Here is an 18,735-nt window from a genome sequence, read left to right as displayed (position 1 = left end):
ATGGTCCCAACCGTGTGCTTCAGCCAAGTTAGGGAGCTCTGCAGAGAAGACTGCCCTGTACCAGGTTAGAAGAAAGCGGCTGCTTCTTTGGACGCCTGCCTCGTTCATGTTGGTCACCATGTCAACTGTCCAGGGAAAGGCACAACCCACTTTTGAGACGTTTCCTCACAAGCATGTGTCAATGCGGACTCTGCTGAATTCTGGAGGGGACCCTGCAGTTCTGTAGATTTCTCTCTCTGGGCAGCTCTCTCTGTCTTACAGATTCTCCTTGCGTTGGTCTTCCAGGATGGTCCTCTCTGTCTCTTCAACTCAGGTTACTCTGAGAGGCTCTGCCTGGGTTCCCTTTTCTTGATTTGTGACCTTGAATCTCTTTTAAGCTACAACCTGGGGCGACTATCTTTCAGAGATCATTGACTTTTGTTTTCTGGTGTCTAGTGTCTTGAAAATAGTGATTATATATATTTTGTCTGTTTTTGTTTGTGTTTTGGTTGTTTCAAGGAGGAAAGTGAATTGGTTCCTTGTTACTTCATCTTGGCCAGAAGTGGAAGTCCCTGGAGTTTATCTCTTAAACCCTTCTTTGTCCAGTTTGTTTACTTTTGCAAGAACTTATTTCCTGCAAGCTCCAATTAAGCCTTGCATCACCTCTCCATCCAAAACAGAGCCTGTGGTAATTGCCCTCATTATTCTCCAAAAGACTCTTCTTGTTCTTCCTTTCTCTCTTCTCTTCCTTGTTAAACCTTCCTCTCCTTACAAGAGAGAAAACATAGGCAGGCAGACACACACTCATGCACGCACACAAACACACACAACTTATTTGCATTTTGGTATTGCTACAGATCTTTAAAATTGGGAGTAAGGGCATGTATTACTTCATCTTACCGTGTCCACAAGAGCTGAGCAGAGCTCTGTCCAGTGAACTTTCCGTGATGCTGGAAAAGCTCTGCATCTGTACTGTTCCAGGCAGCAGCCCAGAGTACATGTGGCTAGGGAGCACTTGAACAGTGCCTAGAGAAACTGACAGACTAGATTTCCAGTTTATTTAATTGTGATGAATTTACATTTAAATTTAGATAGTCACACGTGGTTAGTGGCTATTGTATTGGACATCGCAGGTGTATCATTTACTTATTGCCAGAGGTGAAGAGCAGTTTAGAATGTCCTGGCTCATATCTCCCTTAGCTACCATTGTTTTCTTAAGCAATTCATCCCAGTGGCAGATTGAATTGCCACTGTGTAGGCTCAAAAGCAAAGACTCGTTTATTTACATACAACTAATAGGTACTAACTTTATGTGTGATAAAAATTTAACCTCTTTGAATTTCAATTTTCTAGACTAATGGGGCTAATGACACTGCCAAATAGATTACTGTAAGATAAGGTGTAGTACATAGTCTTTATTTAGTAAACATTAATTTTTTTCTTTTTCTTCTCCAATGTATCCCCTTTTAGAAATAAGAATATTTCTGGGGCGCCTGGGTGGCTCAGTGGATTAAGCCTTTGCCTTCAGCTCAGGTCATGATCTCAGGCTCCTGGGATCGAGCCCCACATCAGGCTCTCTGCTCGGCAGGGAGCCTGCTTCCCTCCCTCCCCCCGCCTGCCTCTCTGCCTACTTGTGATCTCTCTCCCTCTGTCAAATATATAAATAAAATATTTAAAAAAAGAGAAATAAGAATATTTCTGAAGGCCATAAAATATTAAACCAATCACACTGTAGTGCTATTTTGTTTAAGAAACAGCTTTCCTCTGGTTCTACTAGTGTATAGGACAACTGCTCTTGAAGAAGGAGGGAAGTAACTAGACTATCTTAGAGGAAGCAGGCATGCACGGAAGACAATGTTTGTCCACTTGAAATGTCAGCAGAGTAGGACAGCAAGACAAAACCCAAAGCAGTTCAGCCTTCAAGAGAGCTAGCATCCTTCTTACTCCCCGGTTACACTGGCACCCTTTGTGGTTCCTGAGAGTCTACAAAATTTCTTTCAACCTGTTGTTCCCTGTGAACGCTCTGTTCCAAGCCATATTTTACTTTCAACACTTCAATTCAGTGTAACAGGTCTGGATTTAAGAGCTGGGACAGCAACTTGCCACGGCCAGAGCCTGAGATAACATCCAGATCAGACCCAATGACAATAGCAAAAAAACCACATTTAGTTCGTCTTTTAAAAATCACACCAGGGGTACAAGAGAGGCTTCATTTCATTGATCTCTGTTGCTTTCCCCCGAGTGCACTCATCTGGAGTGGAGCGTGGCAGAGAGCTCTCAAATAACAAGAAGCTTCTCTCTTCACAAGGTGTCTGCTCTACGAGAGTGCTTCTCTGTTAAGTGTAAGACCATGAGCCGAGTTTTCTACTGCAAGTCGTAGTGTCTCTCACAGGCAGACTCAGGATGGCATGCTTGCAAAGTGCTAAGATAATTTAGGGGGCATGAAACCAGGTGGTGGAGAAGCAGGTGTTCTTACTTTCTTTGGTTGCATTCTCACCTGTGCTGTGTAGCCCTGGGAATGTTCTATCACGTCTCTGAGCTTCAGATTGTCTGGTCTCTAGAAGATAAAGAAAAGAAAAGAAAGAAGGAAAAAATGAGTGTTGACGGTTATAGGGTAAATGAGATTGCAAAAAAAAAAAAAAAAGCAAAACCTCAAGGGGTTAATATAGTTCTTATTTTCTTTCTTTCTTTCTTTCTTTCTCTCTTTCTTTCTTTCTTTCTTTTGTTCCTATTTTCTAGAACTATGGCATTCATTTATTTATTTAAGCTGTAGTCCTAGAATCTTAGATGCTTTCAAGTATCTATACATATTAGATTTAATTATTTAAAAAATCGATTTTTAAACCATTTAAAAACATCAATAAAAATCAACACTTTCTAAAATTGGTTATGTAACAATTTCCATACCTTGGGAACCACCAGTGTGTTAGCTTGCACTTTTAGGCTGACTAGTTTGGGGGCATATCTAACTAAAAAGAAGGCCAAAACTGGCCTCTTTTTTCCTGCCAAAACTCAATTATAAAGGCTATGTTATATTAGAACTCTTAAAAGATCTAGCCTTCACATAGCTGGTGAGTTACATTTGCACTTGAGCAAGTACCCAGTAGAGCACATATGCAATTGAATTTATTAAAATGTCAGGCAAAGCTCATGGGTGCCTCCAGTCGGTGCCCTCCTTCTGCTCCTGCTGCTTACGCTACGGACTGCCGGCAACGTGCGGAAACTCACACCAAGTCACTTGGAGATGTAAAAATATAATGACATTTATTTGTACTTGAGTTCAACTTTTATAGCAAAGAGAAAAAAGATTACTGAAATCTTCAATGTATTTTATGCAGTGAAATTTCATAAAATGTTTCTGTTATCCCTGAAAAACTATAATATCATCTTGAAACACTGCATTGTAAGCATATAAACAAGGCTCTCCATGTCTTTCAAAGATGAAATTCGGGGAAATAAACTGAAACCTGACAATGAAAATGTACTTTTAACATAAAGTTACCATCTGATAGGTGAGGGAATGGGACACACGGTTGAAGAAAATCTCATCAGTATATGCTGGTGACATTGCAGCAGGCGTTTCTATGAGCTTATACTGAATGACTATTACTATTGTCTCATAAATATAGTTCAGAGAAGCATCTAAGCATGCATATATGGCAGTGACGGCAAGTTGTCTTCTCCAGTATCTCTTCCCTCCTTTTTCCTGGGAGAGAACCTGGCTCTTGGCTGGGCACAGACCTCCATAAAACTACATTTTGTAGCTTTCTTTCTACTAGATGGGGTCACATAAACAGAAATTTTGCATGGCAGATTCTAGGAGTGCCTCCGCTCTTTCTTGTCTTTTTCTTCCATCCTACTGCCTAGAACATGAATGTGGCTGCTGGAGCTCTGGCAGCAATTCTGTTCAACTGAGGAATGGTGGAGCGGTGTCTCTGCTGGGTTTGTGGAGCCACCTTACAAGCTTTGGGCTGCCTATTAATTCATTCATTTGTACATTAGAAAATAAATTTCCGTCTTATCTAAGTCACTATTAGTGCGTTTTTTGGTCACAATCAGCTACACAAAATTCTAAGTAATACAGACATCAACTCGCTTGAAGACAGAAATCATGTAGCATTCTCATAGTTCTAGTGACACCAAACCGCAAGCTGTAGATAGTTTCACATGGCTTAATTTTTATGCCTCATTCTGGGGGCTGAATATGAGGAAGACTGCTACTTTTAAAACAACTGATAGGCAGGATGCAGTTAATATAATGCAATATAATATATATGATGTATACAAGAGGAGAAAAATACTAAATATTCAAGATCAGTTTTTAACACACTACCAAATAAGGTGGCATCTAGTGGCCTTGGTGCTGATGGAACAATTACAGCAGCAGAAAACTCAGCAGGTGGGGTAGCTCCTGTGATGTAATAACCAGAATGTTTTCAAGAAGTCCTTGTAAAGTAGAGCTGCATCTTGTGCAAGAATAGCATTCTCAAGCTAGCATTTCTGGGGAAAAAAAAATCCCATGTAGTCAGTATTACCCTTAGAATTCTTATAAAGTTAGAATATACATTGGTTGGGGATATCTCTAGTCAGATTTCGGGGCAGTCAAAATATTCTTTGTTTATATTTATGATAAAATTCCTAATTGTGAATGAACTAGTAGGGAGAAAACTCCAAACTTCTTTGCTTTTTCTTCAGGGCTTACTTCTGATTTGTATATCAGTCCTTTAACTAAATCCCAGTACACACTAAGATATCTGTTTGTCTGCGTGAAGATTAAATAAGATGGAGGCATTGCATTTAAATCTATAGCTAGGTTCAAAGTCAGCTATCGAAGCTTAGGTGCCCAGGAAGTCAGCTTCATGTGCTGCTTAATATATCTTCCAGGTGGTAGGCAGGAACCAACATCTTCCAAAATAGCACTGGTTAATTTCCATCCACAATGTCGATTTTATTAGAGTATGTTTTGTTTGTTTGTTTTAAGAGATGGAGAGAGAGAGAGAGAGAGAGGGAATCTTAAGCAGGCTCTATGCCCAGTGTGGAGCCCACTGTGGGGCTCAATCTCATAACCCTGAGGTTATGACCTGAGCTGAAATCAAGAATTGGGTACTTAAGTGACTGAGTTACCCAGATGCCACAGGGTATGTTTTTGATTATAAACTTTTCAAAATTATTTGCCATTATATGCACAATGAATTCCAGAATTTTGCCTTTTTTTTTTTAATGTCCAAGTTCATTTGTAGGTGTTGGTATGAATAACTCACCATATACATTATTGATAGAATATATTAGTAAATTACATTTATTTTTATTGTTTTTTCTTTTCTTTTTTACTGAACAATAATTAACATATACTTAACTATTTTTAAAAAATATAGTATGTTTGCGCTGGCTTTGTTTCTCGGTATGATTTTCAACTTACTGAATGCAACTCAGTCTGTCGAGGCAGGAGTGTAGCTAGCTATACTCTGTGGATAAATCTTAAGGATGAAATAAGTTTGGGCTGACATGAAAAATAAAGTAAATATGACTCATTTGTTGCTTTAAAGGTTTGTGAGGCGTGAATACTGAGGAATCTTTTAATTTTAAATTAATTTCTATTTGTAACAAAACATTATGGGGAAACAGTTAAAAAAGTTACATAGTGTTGGGGCGACTGGGTGGCTCAGTCGATTAAGCATCCACCTTTGGCTCAGGTCATGATCTCAGGGTCCTGGGATCAAGCCCAACATTGGGCTCCGTGTTCAGCAGGGACCCTGATTCTCCCTGTCCCTCTGACCATCTTCCTTTCCCACCAATATGCTCATGTTCTCTCTCACTCGAGTAAATAACTTTTTAAAAATCTTTTTAAAAATGTCACATAGTATTGGCCACAGCAACTTCTTTCAAGACATGTCTCCAAAGGCAAAGGAAACAAAAGTGAAAATGAACTTTTGGGACTTCATCAAGATCAAAAGCTTCTGAATAGCAAAGGAAACAGTCAACAAAACAAAGAGGCAACCTATGGAATGGGAGAAGATAATCGCAAATGACACTACAGACAAAAGGCTGATATCCAAGATCTATAAAGAGCTCCTCAAACTCAACACTTGAAAAACAGATAATCATGTCAAAAAATAGGCAGAAGACATGAACAGACACTTCTCCAAAGAAGACATACAAATGGCTAACAGACACATGAAAAAATGTTCCTCATCATTAGCCATCAGGGAGATTCAAATCAAAACCACATTGAGATACCACCTTACACCAGTTAGAGTGGCCAAAATTAACAAGACAGTAAACAACAAGTGTTGGTGAGGATGTGGAGAAAGGGGAACCCTCTTACACTGTTGGTGGGAATGCAAGTTCGTGCAGCCACTTTGGAAAACAGTGTGGAGATTCCTTAAGAAATTAAAAACAGAGCTACCCTATGACCCGGCAATTGCACTACCGGGTATTTACCCCAAAGATAAAGATGTAGTGAAAAGAAGGGCCATCTGTACCCCAATGTTCATAGCACCAATGACCACAGTCGCCAAATGGTAGAAAGACCCAAGATGCCTTTCAACAGATGATGGATAAAGAAGACATATATACAATATCTATATATACAATAGAGTATTATGCCTCCATCCGAAAGGATGAATGCCCAACTTTCTTATCGACAAGGATGGGACTGGAGGAGATTATGCTGAGTGAAATAAGTGAAGCAGAGAGAGTCAATTATCATAGGGTTTCACTTACTTATGGGGCATAAGGAAGAACACGGAGGACATCGGGAGGTGGAGAGAAGTGAGTTGGGGAAAATCGGAGGGAGAGATGAACCATGAGAGACTGTGGACTCTGAGAAAAAAACTGGGGGTTTTGGAGAGGGGTTGGTTTTGGAGAGGGGATTGGGTGAGCCTGGTGGTGGGTATTATGGAGGGCACATATTGCATGGAGCACTGGGTGTGGTGCATAAGCAATGAATTTTGGAACACTGAAAAAATAAAATAAAATTGAAAAAAATCACATAGAGCTGAAAGTCATAAAAAGCATTAGTTTCCTGTTCCCATCAGACATGCAATGACTCCCCAATAGGCAAAGACTTTCAATTCATTAGTTGTTCCTTCTGATATTTATCTCTATGAGTGTAGATAACATTAGCTATTGCTATTTGCTGATTTAACAATTTCAGACATATCATTGGATTTTTTATTTTGAGATGAGGATTTGGATTCATTTAGTCCTTTCCTTGCCATTGTACTTTAAAACATTTTGGTAAAACCCCCACATGTTTTTTTCTCATTACAATATAAATATTATTTACTTTGAACAAAATAACATTCTGTGATTTTATTTTGTTCCCTAATGGCTCCTATTTTTTTTTTCTCCTGGAGATAATTGGCTTATTTTTACACTTACTTAATTCTCTTTGAATATTCAAACTTTATGCACCATTAAGGAACTCTGAATTTGTTTTCTCTACCCTCTAACTTCTTAGATCATTTATCGGTTGCATTTTTGTTCTGGAGAACTGCTCCTTGAAGCCTCTGCCATGCTGCTAATCAGAATTCTTTGCTCTGTGGGTGTGGCTGTCCTGTACTCCAGATTTTGCTCTGACTCTTCTTTTTACTGGATTCTCAGTTTCTTGACTCTCATGCCTTCCCCTTTTCTGATTTACTCCTGTATTTCAGTGAAACACATCTTCCAACAGCTTCCTGAGAAATGGTGCATGGAAAATAACATGAAATTTTGCATATTTAAAAGTATTTTTATTCTCCCCTCATATTTGATGGATAGTCCTGTGGTTCTATAATTCTAGGTTAAAAATAATTTTCTCTCAGCACCTTAAAGGAAAAAGTATTGTTTATTATCTTCTAGCTGCCAGGGTTTGTGATAAGTCCAAGTCTATACACAGTCCTAATCATTGTTAGTTGCTGTTTTCTTTTTTTTTCTTTTTTAAAGCTTTTTATTTATTTATTTGACAGACAGATCACAAGTAGGCAGAGAGGCAGGCAGAGAGAGAGAGAGGAGGAAGCAGGCTCTCCGCCAAGCAGAGAGCCTGATGTGGGGCTTGATCCCAGGACCCTGGGATCATGACCTGAGCCGAAGGCAGAGTCTTTAATCTGCTGAGCCACCCAGGCTCCCCTAGTTGCAATTTTCTTTTCTGGAAACTTTTCCTAGCTTCTTTATTTTGGGGAGTGATACGTCAGTATTATCTGTTCTATGCAACTTAAACTAAGATCATGCCGTCTAACTTTGTTTCTGTCAAAACCACGTTACCAAAGAGGGAGCACCCAAGACCGTTATGTGGAATTAATTAGCTTTCCAAACTCTAGGTCTCTTCTGGGTAGTTAGAATTACCCATCTTTCTGAGTTTTATTCGGATGAGTCCTCTCATCTGCTGTGTGCCATGAAACAATCCTGGGAAGGTGAGTTGTGACCCTGAGTGCCTCATAAGGTGCTCAGGGACCAGAGAGCTACCTTTCTTTTATAAGGCAAGGTTACATGCATCTACACCAGCTGAAGTTTTGTGGCATTATCAAGATAGGCTGCACTCCTCCTGGTTAAGATTCAGCATTAGATGGCTAGCTTATGTCTTCCGATGGGACAATTTACAGACTTCGTTTTACTGTATTTTATTTTTCATCATATTTTTCAGTTGTTAAAATAATACATATTACATGCAGAAAAACCCAGGAACGGAATTTATTCATTGTGCCAGAGATTATAAATATTCACAATTAACACCTGTTACTGAGAATCGCATGTGTTGTTCCCCACTCTCACGATGTATCAGGAGCATCTCCCCAGGGCACTAAATATCACTGCACATATTGTAGAACATGATTTTTGATGGTTGTTCAGTATTCCAGTATACAAACTTGCATTCTCTATATAACCTTTTTCTTAGAACTCGAGACTTCCATTTTTGTTTTTGCCTTTCCTATCCCAAGTATTGTGGAATCCAAAATGGCTCATGTTTTATCAGTCAAAAGTGAAAAGTGGAAATTGCACTAACATTAGTTTTCAAATGATGATGTGTCACAACCCCTTCCTGCATGATTTAGTCCCATTAATTATTTCCAGAAGGCCCTGGAGAAGTCTTATATACAGGGGTAGGTCAGTATATGTCCTTCCCCTTGTTCATTTTCAAGAGTTTACCAGCCACAGAAATTTAACGAGGGGTCTTGACTGCTGTTACTGCTGGTTAACTTCGGGGTGCTGCTTCTCAGCTAGCTCACGCTGTACCTCTGTAGGTCCTTTGCAGTTTTTGCAGACTCTCCTATGACAACGTTCTGCCAAAGAAAGGACAGAATGTGCCTGTTCCCATTTTGAGCCAAAGTTTGTTTTCTGGTTCCTTAGGCAGCCTGGTTCCTTAGGCAGCAACGCTTATACCCAGAGTCTCAGTGGCCATTTCTTGAAAACAGTCCTTCAGCTTCTGATTTGAGGGCAGTGGTTTTCTAGCCTGGTTGTACATCAGAACCACCTACAGAACTTTTAGAAGATAGAGATGCCCAGGTCATACTCCAGATCTGATGAAATACTTTTCCAGGTAGAAACATAAGATATGCATTTCAGAGTAGTAGATCCTGTTGGTTCTTCTGGTGAATCCTCTGTCCTGAAATTATAGTCCTCCCTCAGCTTCTACAAATGCTGTGGTTAACAGCTGATGAATGCGATCTTTCCCCAGGGACTGTATTTGCCTTCTTGCTCAGAGATGCCGGGAAGGTGACACCAGTGCCAGAGAGGTTTCACTGGAGAATGCATGAATCCCTGTCACAGGCTCTATTCTGGGAAACCTGGTCTCAGACTACATGCAACGAGGCTAGTCTTCTAGAGGCTCATGAACAGCCCATGGGACTGGGCAAGGGACAGACAGAATGCTATTGCAATCACTGGTCTGATTTTTCTTCTTCTCCTCCAGAGTACACACTCCACTGTCTACACACAAATGCACACACACGCACACACAGAAGTATCCCATTCCTCCTTTAACAGAAAAACAAAAGTCTCACACATATTAACTCATTTACTACATCCTGAGGCTACATTTATTGACCTGTCTTTGGGAGTATTGTTTTTAATTTCCTATGTATCCGTAACTGTAATGAAATTGCTGGTCTGATCATAAGAATTTTGATTCATATTGCTGACGATTCTTCTGAGAGTTAATTCTTATTTACTCTGTAACAACCAGTGTACAGGGTTTCCATTCTCCCATACCCCTCCTAGAATTGCCCAACTTTCTACTATCGTTTCTCTGGGAAGGAGAGAGACAAACATAAATGGTGATGACAGTCTATGGCTGGTAAAAGTAAAATTGAATATAGGTAGGAATCAACCTAGAGGCATGTGGGCTGGGGAGAAGATCTGACAAATCTTTAGGACAAGTATTAGAGCATGTAAAATGACAGATTCTCAGCTTGAGAAGGAGGGACTTGGATGTTATCCAAGCCAAGATGAAGAATGCATGTCCTTTGAGAGATGCTGCTTAGATATTTTTCAGTCACCATATTCTAACTGTACGAGGAGGAAAGGGCTGATGTAGTTGAGTTCAGTCCGAGGCCATGAACTCAGTCATGCTACTATGGAATGCGGGGGTAGAAGGAGGAGAAGAAATTGCCTTGCATGGAGCAAACACACTTCTCTTCCTTCCTAAGAATATTTTTCCTATATTTTTCTTTGGCATTGACTTGCAAGGACAGCTATGAATGTATACTTGTGATTTTGTGAGATCTAGGCATATATAGATATAATAAGTAACCTTATAAATCCTTTTGCTCTAGAGGGCTTCACGTCTGCCCATTATTAACATTGCACTTCTAACATTGGTTAATAAATAAAACAATTCCAAACAACTATTTTGCTAATTATAAGCACCTTCAAGGGAGATCAGGAGGTAAAGTGGGTTCTCTGATTTTAGGAAGTCTCTTTTCTGTTAGATTCTTATTATCTGAGGATTTATATACCTAGGTCTTCTAGAAGAAATGAACCACAATCTGAAAAAAAGAACACTTAAAGTAATGGGAATTTTATCTATCTTTGCCTCAATTCTCATGAGAGCAGAAATCTAGGAAGAACTACTCATGAGTTACTATTCTTTTAGGTCCAGGCCTTGAAGGCACATGAATCAACTTATTAAAATTTATCCTGGAAGTAGGTTAACATAAAAAGACTTTGGTTATGTGTAGACTGTCATTCTACAGACTCTTCTTCCAAAACATCTTTTTAAAAGATTTAATATGGCCTGAGATTTAATATGGCTAAAAGATTTAATATGACTAAGAATCACAGAGAAGCTGGGTGCATGCACCCAGGTAACACTTCCTGCTCAGAAGGGGTCACAGTCAGGTGATCGTAGAGCAGGGACCCGGGATTTGGCTGCATAGATACCCTCACAGAGGCCCTAAATCTTCCTGGAAAGCCAGAGAGGAGCTTTGAGCCCACAACTCCCCTAAGCTGCCTTTAAAACTCGACTTATTAAATTTCCTCTGGGGTAATTTGCTCTGGGGATCTCTGGAGTTACTTGAGTGGATAAAAGTAAGCTGTCAATCTGTGAGTTAACTCTAGTTAGTAGAACAGGGTTCCAGTGGGTTCTGATTCCGCTTTAGGCCAAGCTCACTAGGTCAAGGCAAAATGAAAGGCTCCTAGTTCCTCTCCCAGCATCACAGACTGCTTCTCACTTACTCCATCTAGTTCCTCCTGTCCCCATTTGAAGATTAAAAAAAAAAGTTATGTTCATATAAATAAGAAAAAAGACTAATATATTCCATTTCCATCTTTCCCCAGGGAGACCTGATTGGTCATAGCTCTTGAAACTGTAGGGCTTGCGACTGGGTTTCCTCCTTTGATTTGACCCAACATCCCACTATTCTCAGAGAATATTTCTGAGCCTTGGTCACTGAGGTTCCAGCTCTCATCCCAGGATGTTTTTCTAGGCCCAGACACGTCAGTGGCTGTAACACACACTCGCCGAAGTCAGGGCCTATTGGATTTACACATGCAATCTGCAAATTAGACTAAACCAGGACAAGAATGATAAAAAGGAATATTAATTAATGAGAAGAACTGTGCCTAACCAGATGCAGAATTAAAAAAAAACAATAAAACACATGTAAGGACACAGACCTTGAGCTGATATTCTCTAGGGGGTCAGGTACAGCCAGTAGGTAGAGACAATGATAGACATCACAGCCCATGTCTGCTACAGACCCCTGTAGGGTCACCTAGAAGAACAGGTGAGGACCCCTGGAACCTGTAAGTGGTGAGGACACTTACAGGCAAAGCAGTAAAGAGCAAAGAATAAATAGAATGGCACAAGCAAGTGGCGTGGAGGACAGTTGTGGGCAGTTTTCTCATTAGAGGATGCAGATTAAGGAGAACACCGCTTACCTCTGCCAATCTAACTTTTTGGATTTGGGGAAGTCAGGGCATAAAATTCAGTCTAATTACCAGGATAAAAGGGGATTTACGATATGCCAGACACCATGTTTCATGCTATAAGGACAAGAAAAGGAAAGAACAGTGCCTGCCTCTAGGGGTATTGCAGTATGGCAAGGGAGAGACCACATTCAGGAGGAATAGTAATTCCCAACTCACTCAAGTAAGATCCATGATCAAGATGCAAGGGAGTAGCAACACGGGGACGGAGGAGAACAAGAGTTATGAATGCTGCCTTGGGAAAAGCCTCACAGAGGAGCGGCAAGGATGAAGAACCCAGGACACAGAGCAGACACGGAGGAAGAGAATGACCTTCCATTTGAGGAGGGAGCCCGAGCTGAATGAGGCATAGAGCTGGGGAAGGAGGCTTGTTTCTGGAGAAAGGTGAATTCTCATGAAACCGGAGTGAAGGTTCAACGGTGAGGGAGAGGCAAGGCTGAGTGTCAGGCTAAAAGGGTTTGATCTGATAACTTACAGTACATTCCCAAATGCACTGAGAGCCATGGAAAAAGAGATGGACAAAATCACGACTGTGCTAAAAGGATGTGAATCTAGAGGTATTAAGGACCACGACGATGCATTAGAGAAAGCAGAGACTGGAGACAGGGAACTTGGCAAGGCCATCTCCCAGGTGTTCCAGCACTGACACATACCTGGCAAGCACAGGCACCGCCTTTGCACTCCACTGTTGTTCCAAGGATTGTGAAGAGTCGTGGAAGAGAGATAGTCTCTCTCTCTCCAGAGCAAAACCAGGCAGGCCCACTGTGTGTTACAGAAGATTCCGTTTCCCGAAGGTCAGGCTTTTCTCTCCTCTACTGCAACCCGCTGCCGGTGCAGGAATCTCAGCAGCCCTGTGGAACCTGGAAGTAAGGGGAACTGACAGAGATACGCTGAGTATGTTGTTTTCTGTGCGGAGAAATAAGTGACTTTGTTTCTGACCCAACAGTCTGCCACCTGCCATAATCCACAGAACCATAGCGACGAACTCGTCACCTGCGTGGAGTGTAAAATTCTCAAATTGTTCCTAAGTTTCGATGGTGCGAATACTGTGAAGAAGCTTTGTCAGTAATCTCAATCGTAAATGCTGGTTTTTAGGGCAAACATAGAATTTTATTTTTGCATATGACCCATTTTATAAAGCCTAGAAAATACTCTTTCTTTACTACACACAGTCTGACCCGAGCCCATTGATGGCGGTCAGTTTACCCAACAGTTTTTCCCCGAGTCTCACCCACCAGAGTCTCAGAGGGGAAGTACGGCTCCAGGACAGGATGGGTGGCAGGGGTTCTTATCACGCACAGAATACTTTCACACTTTGAGTTTGTTCCTTCTGTATGGCTGCATGAAGCCAAAATAGCTGTCCTAAAATGTCTTCCTCATTGTAGCTATCCTGGTATTTATTCAGTAGCCTAGCATATACTAATCAATTGGTAAATATTTAGTGCCTGAAAGTGAAATAAAGTAATTAAAATGTAAACATAGAACTACATGGTAAATTCTTGTCTTCAATCACTTACCCCAATTCCAAAGATAGAGCAGTGTTTAAACTTGTTTCATTTATTGTCTTTGTGCCATGTGACTGATACTAGATTTTCTGAAAAAAGATTTTAGTTATATTTTGAGAGAGAGAGAGCACAAGCAGGGGTGAAGGGGAGAGACAGGGAGACAAACAGATTCCCTGCTAAGTGGGGAGCCCAAGATGGGGGTCGATCCTGGGACCTTGAGTTCACGACCTGCGCTGAAGGCAGAGGCTTAACCGACTGAGCCACCCAGGTGCCCTGATACTAGATATTTCTCGGAGTGGCTCTAGCACTTACTATTTCTGTGACCCGAACCTTGGGGTTCTCACCATCAAGTGGGACTTGATTATTTTTAAGGTCTTTTCCAACACTGGATTCCAAGAAGCCCAGTTCATGGAACTGAATAGTAATGTTATTTCCAACTTCTTTTTCTCTTGAAAAACACAGCCAAAAAAGTTATTTTAACAAAAAGAAGGAAAGATGAACAAGTCGAGTATGTCTGTATGTTAAACAAGCTTCTTAGTTTCTTTTGCTATTAATAGCTTTCTGGCCCCTTTCTTTACTTTGAAGCAAAGCCTAAGTGAAAAGATAGCAATTCTTTAACTTTTGAGTAGGTTCATAGTATCTTTAATGTCTTTCAAAGATGACAAACAATGGGTTTTGCTAAAATTCTTTCACATGGGCATAAAAATGGTGGTATTCTCACCAAAATATAGAAAACCAGTTTGAGTGCTGACTTTAGTTGTCATCCTTATTACTGCAATTAGTAATTAGCTTTTATTGTTTGCAAGAAGTGTGAAAAATTAGATAGGAAAATTCCTCACTGTTGGAAGGAATGGCCTATTCATCGTGATCGCACAAAAACAAAGGCACCTCATGGTGTTATTTCTCCTGCCAAGTGTAAAGATGGGCATATGGCTGTGTGAGCTCAGCTGGTTGGATCGCTGTGTTACAGAGGCCAAGATCATGGGTTGAAGTCCAATATGGGCCAGTCAACTCTTTTCTCTTTTGCCCTGCCAACCACGCTACAAATAGGAACTTAACTGGACGTCAGACCCTATTGATGGCATGTCAGTCATCACTTCATACATGATAGCAAAAAGAAGGTCACCAAGTCCACTCTGTTCTCCTGCTTTGAGTTCATGTTGTCTTTTTCTGCCAATGCGATTTATTTCAACAGTTACTAATTGCTTTAATGTGCTTGCAGGAAAGTTTGGCCTGATACCTATTCTAGAGAAGCTTATCATCTTCAATGGAAAAAGAAACTCACATTTTCTTAAAATAGTTTTATTCCAACTATTCATATGCACGTTCAGCATCAGTGACTTCATAATTTTTATAACTACTTTTTGAGCCAACTGATGTTTACCTAGAGCAAATCATCTTCACTTGCAACTAAGCTGTTTGAGATATCAGCCTAAAAGTAGAATCTGTGTCTGACTCTGTTCCTGGAAATGTTATACTGAGCATGAATACCCACTTACATAACATTTGGACATTAGGACAGTTTTCTCCCTCTGCTTTTCATCCTATATGTGTACATTATTTTTTTTAAAGTTCACAATGCAGCCGCTTACCATATTGCTTTTTAAAATTATCTTTGGAAAGGGCACCTGGGTGGCTCAGTTGGTTGAGCAACTGCCTTCGGCTCGGGTCATGATCCTGGAGTCCTGGGATCAAGTCCCACCTCAGGCCCTCTGCTCATCAGGGAGCCTGCTTCTCCCTTTGCCCCTCACCCCTTTCATGCTTACTCTCTCTCGCTCTCAAAAAAATAAAATCTTAAAAAAAATATATCTTTGGAAAGTTGGTTTTCAATGGTACTTATTACTTGAAACTTTGAAATTATACCCTCAGGGAAAATGATCAAATTTTCCTTTCTCTTTTTAAAAAAATATTCATCCTTTATATTAGTACCTGAACTAACCTGACTTCCTTAAGTTTTCTCCCACTCCTTTATTTCTTTATACACATTTGAATTCTCGGTTTTCCTGGCTTCCTTGAAAGAACATTCTAAGATCTAACTTAGGCTTGTACACTTATCCTTCACTGAGCAACTTTAATTTTTTCCTGAAAACCAAGCTACTAAGTGAAAGGTTGCTAAATTAAAAAACAAACCAAAAAAGGCTTCAATTGAATGCGAAAGATCACAATGTACTCCATTTTAACATAAGATATCCAAACACTTTTCACAGATAAAACATTTAACGATAACAGAACAAAAGCAAGTTTATATAAGCAAAACATAAGATTGCAAGTAAAGAAATATAGATTGTATATAAAATGAAATGTACTAAAAATTTATTGTATAGACTAAGACATGGTGGTGAGTTTTGGGGACAGAAGGGTAGGAATCATTCTTTGTAGATTCTTCTGTATTGTTTTGCTCATCAAATTTTCAAACTTAATGAGGCCCATTGTTAACTTGAACTCAAATTGCAGTTAAAAGCAAAGTTGTAGTGCAGAAAATCACCTTTTAGGGCAAAGTAAAGGCAAAACACAAGAGTGCTTTGAAGTCTATGGAAAAAGTACATGTGCGTATTTTCTATAAAAAGTCACGGAAAGTCATCCCACTCACTTTACTTACATACCCAAAGAGAAGGGTTTTGAGCTTATCTAAATATAGCACACAATTCAGATTTGTTCTATATGACAGTCTCTGACTATAGACTTGAATGCTAAGTAAACACGTGCGTCTTTGCCTGCAATTATCATTTTAAATTACTGCTTCTTAAAACATATTTATTTAGAATGTTTTTAGATGAAAAAAGTACTAAGAGCAAAAAATCATCTGGAAAGTGGCAGAGCTTTTCAAGGGTTATTACGAAACTTGTCTAACTAATAAGTAATTCTATGGAGTGAATCTTTATTCCTGGTCCCAGAAGCCACCTTTGGACACCGAGCGAGGTGAGGTGTTCCTTCCCTTTATTCTCCTCTGTGTAGACCTTTTCTATCTGTTTTAACATTGCTTTTAATGTCTTTGTGTATTTCCCCTGCTGTCTTGTAAGATCTCTGAGGGAAGGACCAAGATCCTTTCATCGCTAACGCTTAACCTATACCTGGCCCTCAATTCTTGATGCATCCATGAATGTGTAAACCTCCACATTTGCTTTAACAGTAGGCTTTCAATGAAGGCAGGTTTCTGTGTTACCTACTTAACAGACTACTGGAAATAGTTGTCTGTTTTAAGTTACCTCAGATCAAAAGAGTATTTCGAGTCTTAGAGAACATTTCTCTCCATCAAAATTCGGATAACTTGGGTAGAAAATTACTCTAGTAATCAAAGATTTACCTTTTTTCTTTGAATTTGCCCAAGTTTCAAATGGAATAAAATACTGGGTTTCTCTTTTAGTGACCTGAGACTCTTTATTCTGGGTGCCAGATGGTTTTCTCTTTTATTTGAAAATGAAAACATCTGACAGACTTTGTTAGGGCATGTGTCAGTAATGTTATTCATGGGGAAAGTCTTCCAAATGACATGCTTGTCTCTGAGGGTGTTTATCTGGGGCATGTGTTTTGTCTTCAGATGCCTCAAATTCACACATTAAAGATGTTAGTTCAGTTGTAAATTGTTGCAGGTCTGCAGGCTCAACGCTTGAAAGAAATCATACTCTGGGAAAATGAACATTTTCACTCTTCTTTTGCTTTTTAGGGTTCTAAAATACATTTCTAAACTGTAAGGAGAAAAAATTTATATTTTTGTTTATATTTTATATTTCCCCTTGCATTGATTCTTCATGCACTAACAGTCGATCACATTTTCTTAGAGAGTTTAGCATTCGCTAAGAAATCATGTCTGGGGGAACATCCAGACTGTCTTCTGCCAGGCCTTGCCCCAGAATCAGTAACCAATAACCACTCAAAACATCACATTGTACTGTGATAATGTGCTAATATCTAGCCCAGAGATATCACTGCTGACCGTGCCATATAATACTTTGAATAATGAAAATAGGTTTTAGTGAAGTTGCCCCTCTCTACACCTCATATGACAGCTGACAGCCATTAGAAGGACAAGTGTCTAGATGTAGAGACTGTGATCCTAGAAGGCTTTGTCTCTTTACAGATCTGATTGCACAACCCTGGATTCATTAGCACTGTGCCCAGCTCTCAGGGAAGAAATAGTACCATAGATCATCATTTTGTGTCTAACTCCCAGGAAGAGGAAGAGGAGGAAGAAGGGCTCATGATAGATATAAAGATCTATTATAACACTATAGTAATTAAGATGGTATAAAACCAGTGAAGAAGGCAAGAAACTGACCAGTTTTTAACAGAGAAAAAATACATATATATATATATATGAAACTTTGCTATCCAATAGGAGTAGCATAGTAAATCAGTGGGGGAAGGAAAGATAGTTCAGTAAATGTAGCTGGAAAATTTGGTTATTCATGTGGAGAATTTGGATTCTTACTTCAGATCAAAGTCTAAACATAAAATATGTTAAAAACTTAATTAAGTATCAACAGCAAAACTTGAAAGTTTTGGGGAGGATGGAGGGATGGGTTAAATAGGTGATGGGGACTAAGGAGGGCACTTGTGATGAGCACTGGGTAGTTACAGGTAAGTGATGAATCACTAAATTCTACTTCTGAAACTGAAATAAATAAATAAAATATAAAATTTAGGGGGAAAAAGAAGGTGACTATCTTTATAAAGTAGGTATAGGCAGGATATCTTCTTAAAGAAGACGAAAAACCTAACCATAAAAGATAAAAAATGAGAAATAACAAGCACAACGCAGGATATGGAGAAAAGGTCACTTGTGCACTGTTGGTGGGAGTGTAAATGGTACAACTGCTGTGGAAAATGGTCCAACAGTTCCTCAAAA

The sequence above is a fragment of the Mustela nivalis genome (genome assembly GCF_964662115.1).
Source record: "Mustela nivalis genome assembly, chromosome: 12".
Lineage (NCBI taxonomy): Eukaryota > Metazoa > Chordata > Mammalia > Carnivora > Mustelidae > Mustela > Mustela nivalis.
Note: the sequence above shows the minus strand (reverse complement) of the source record.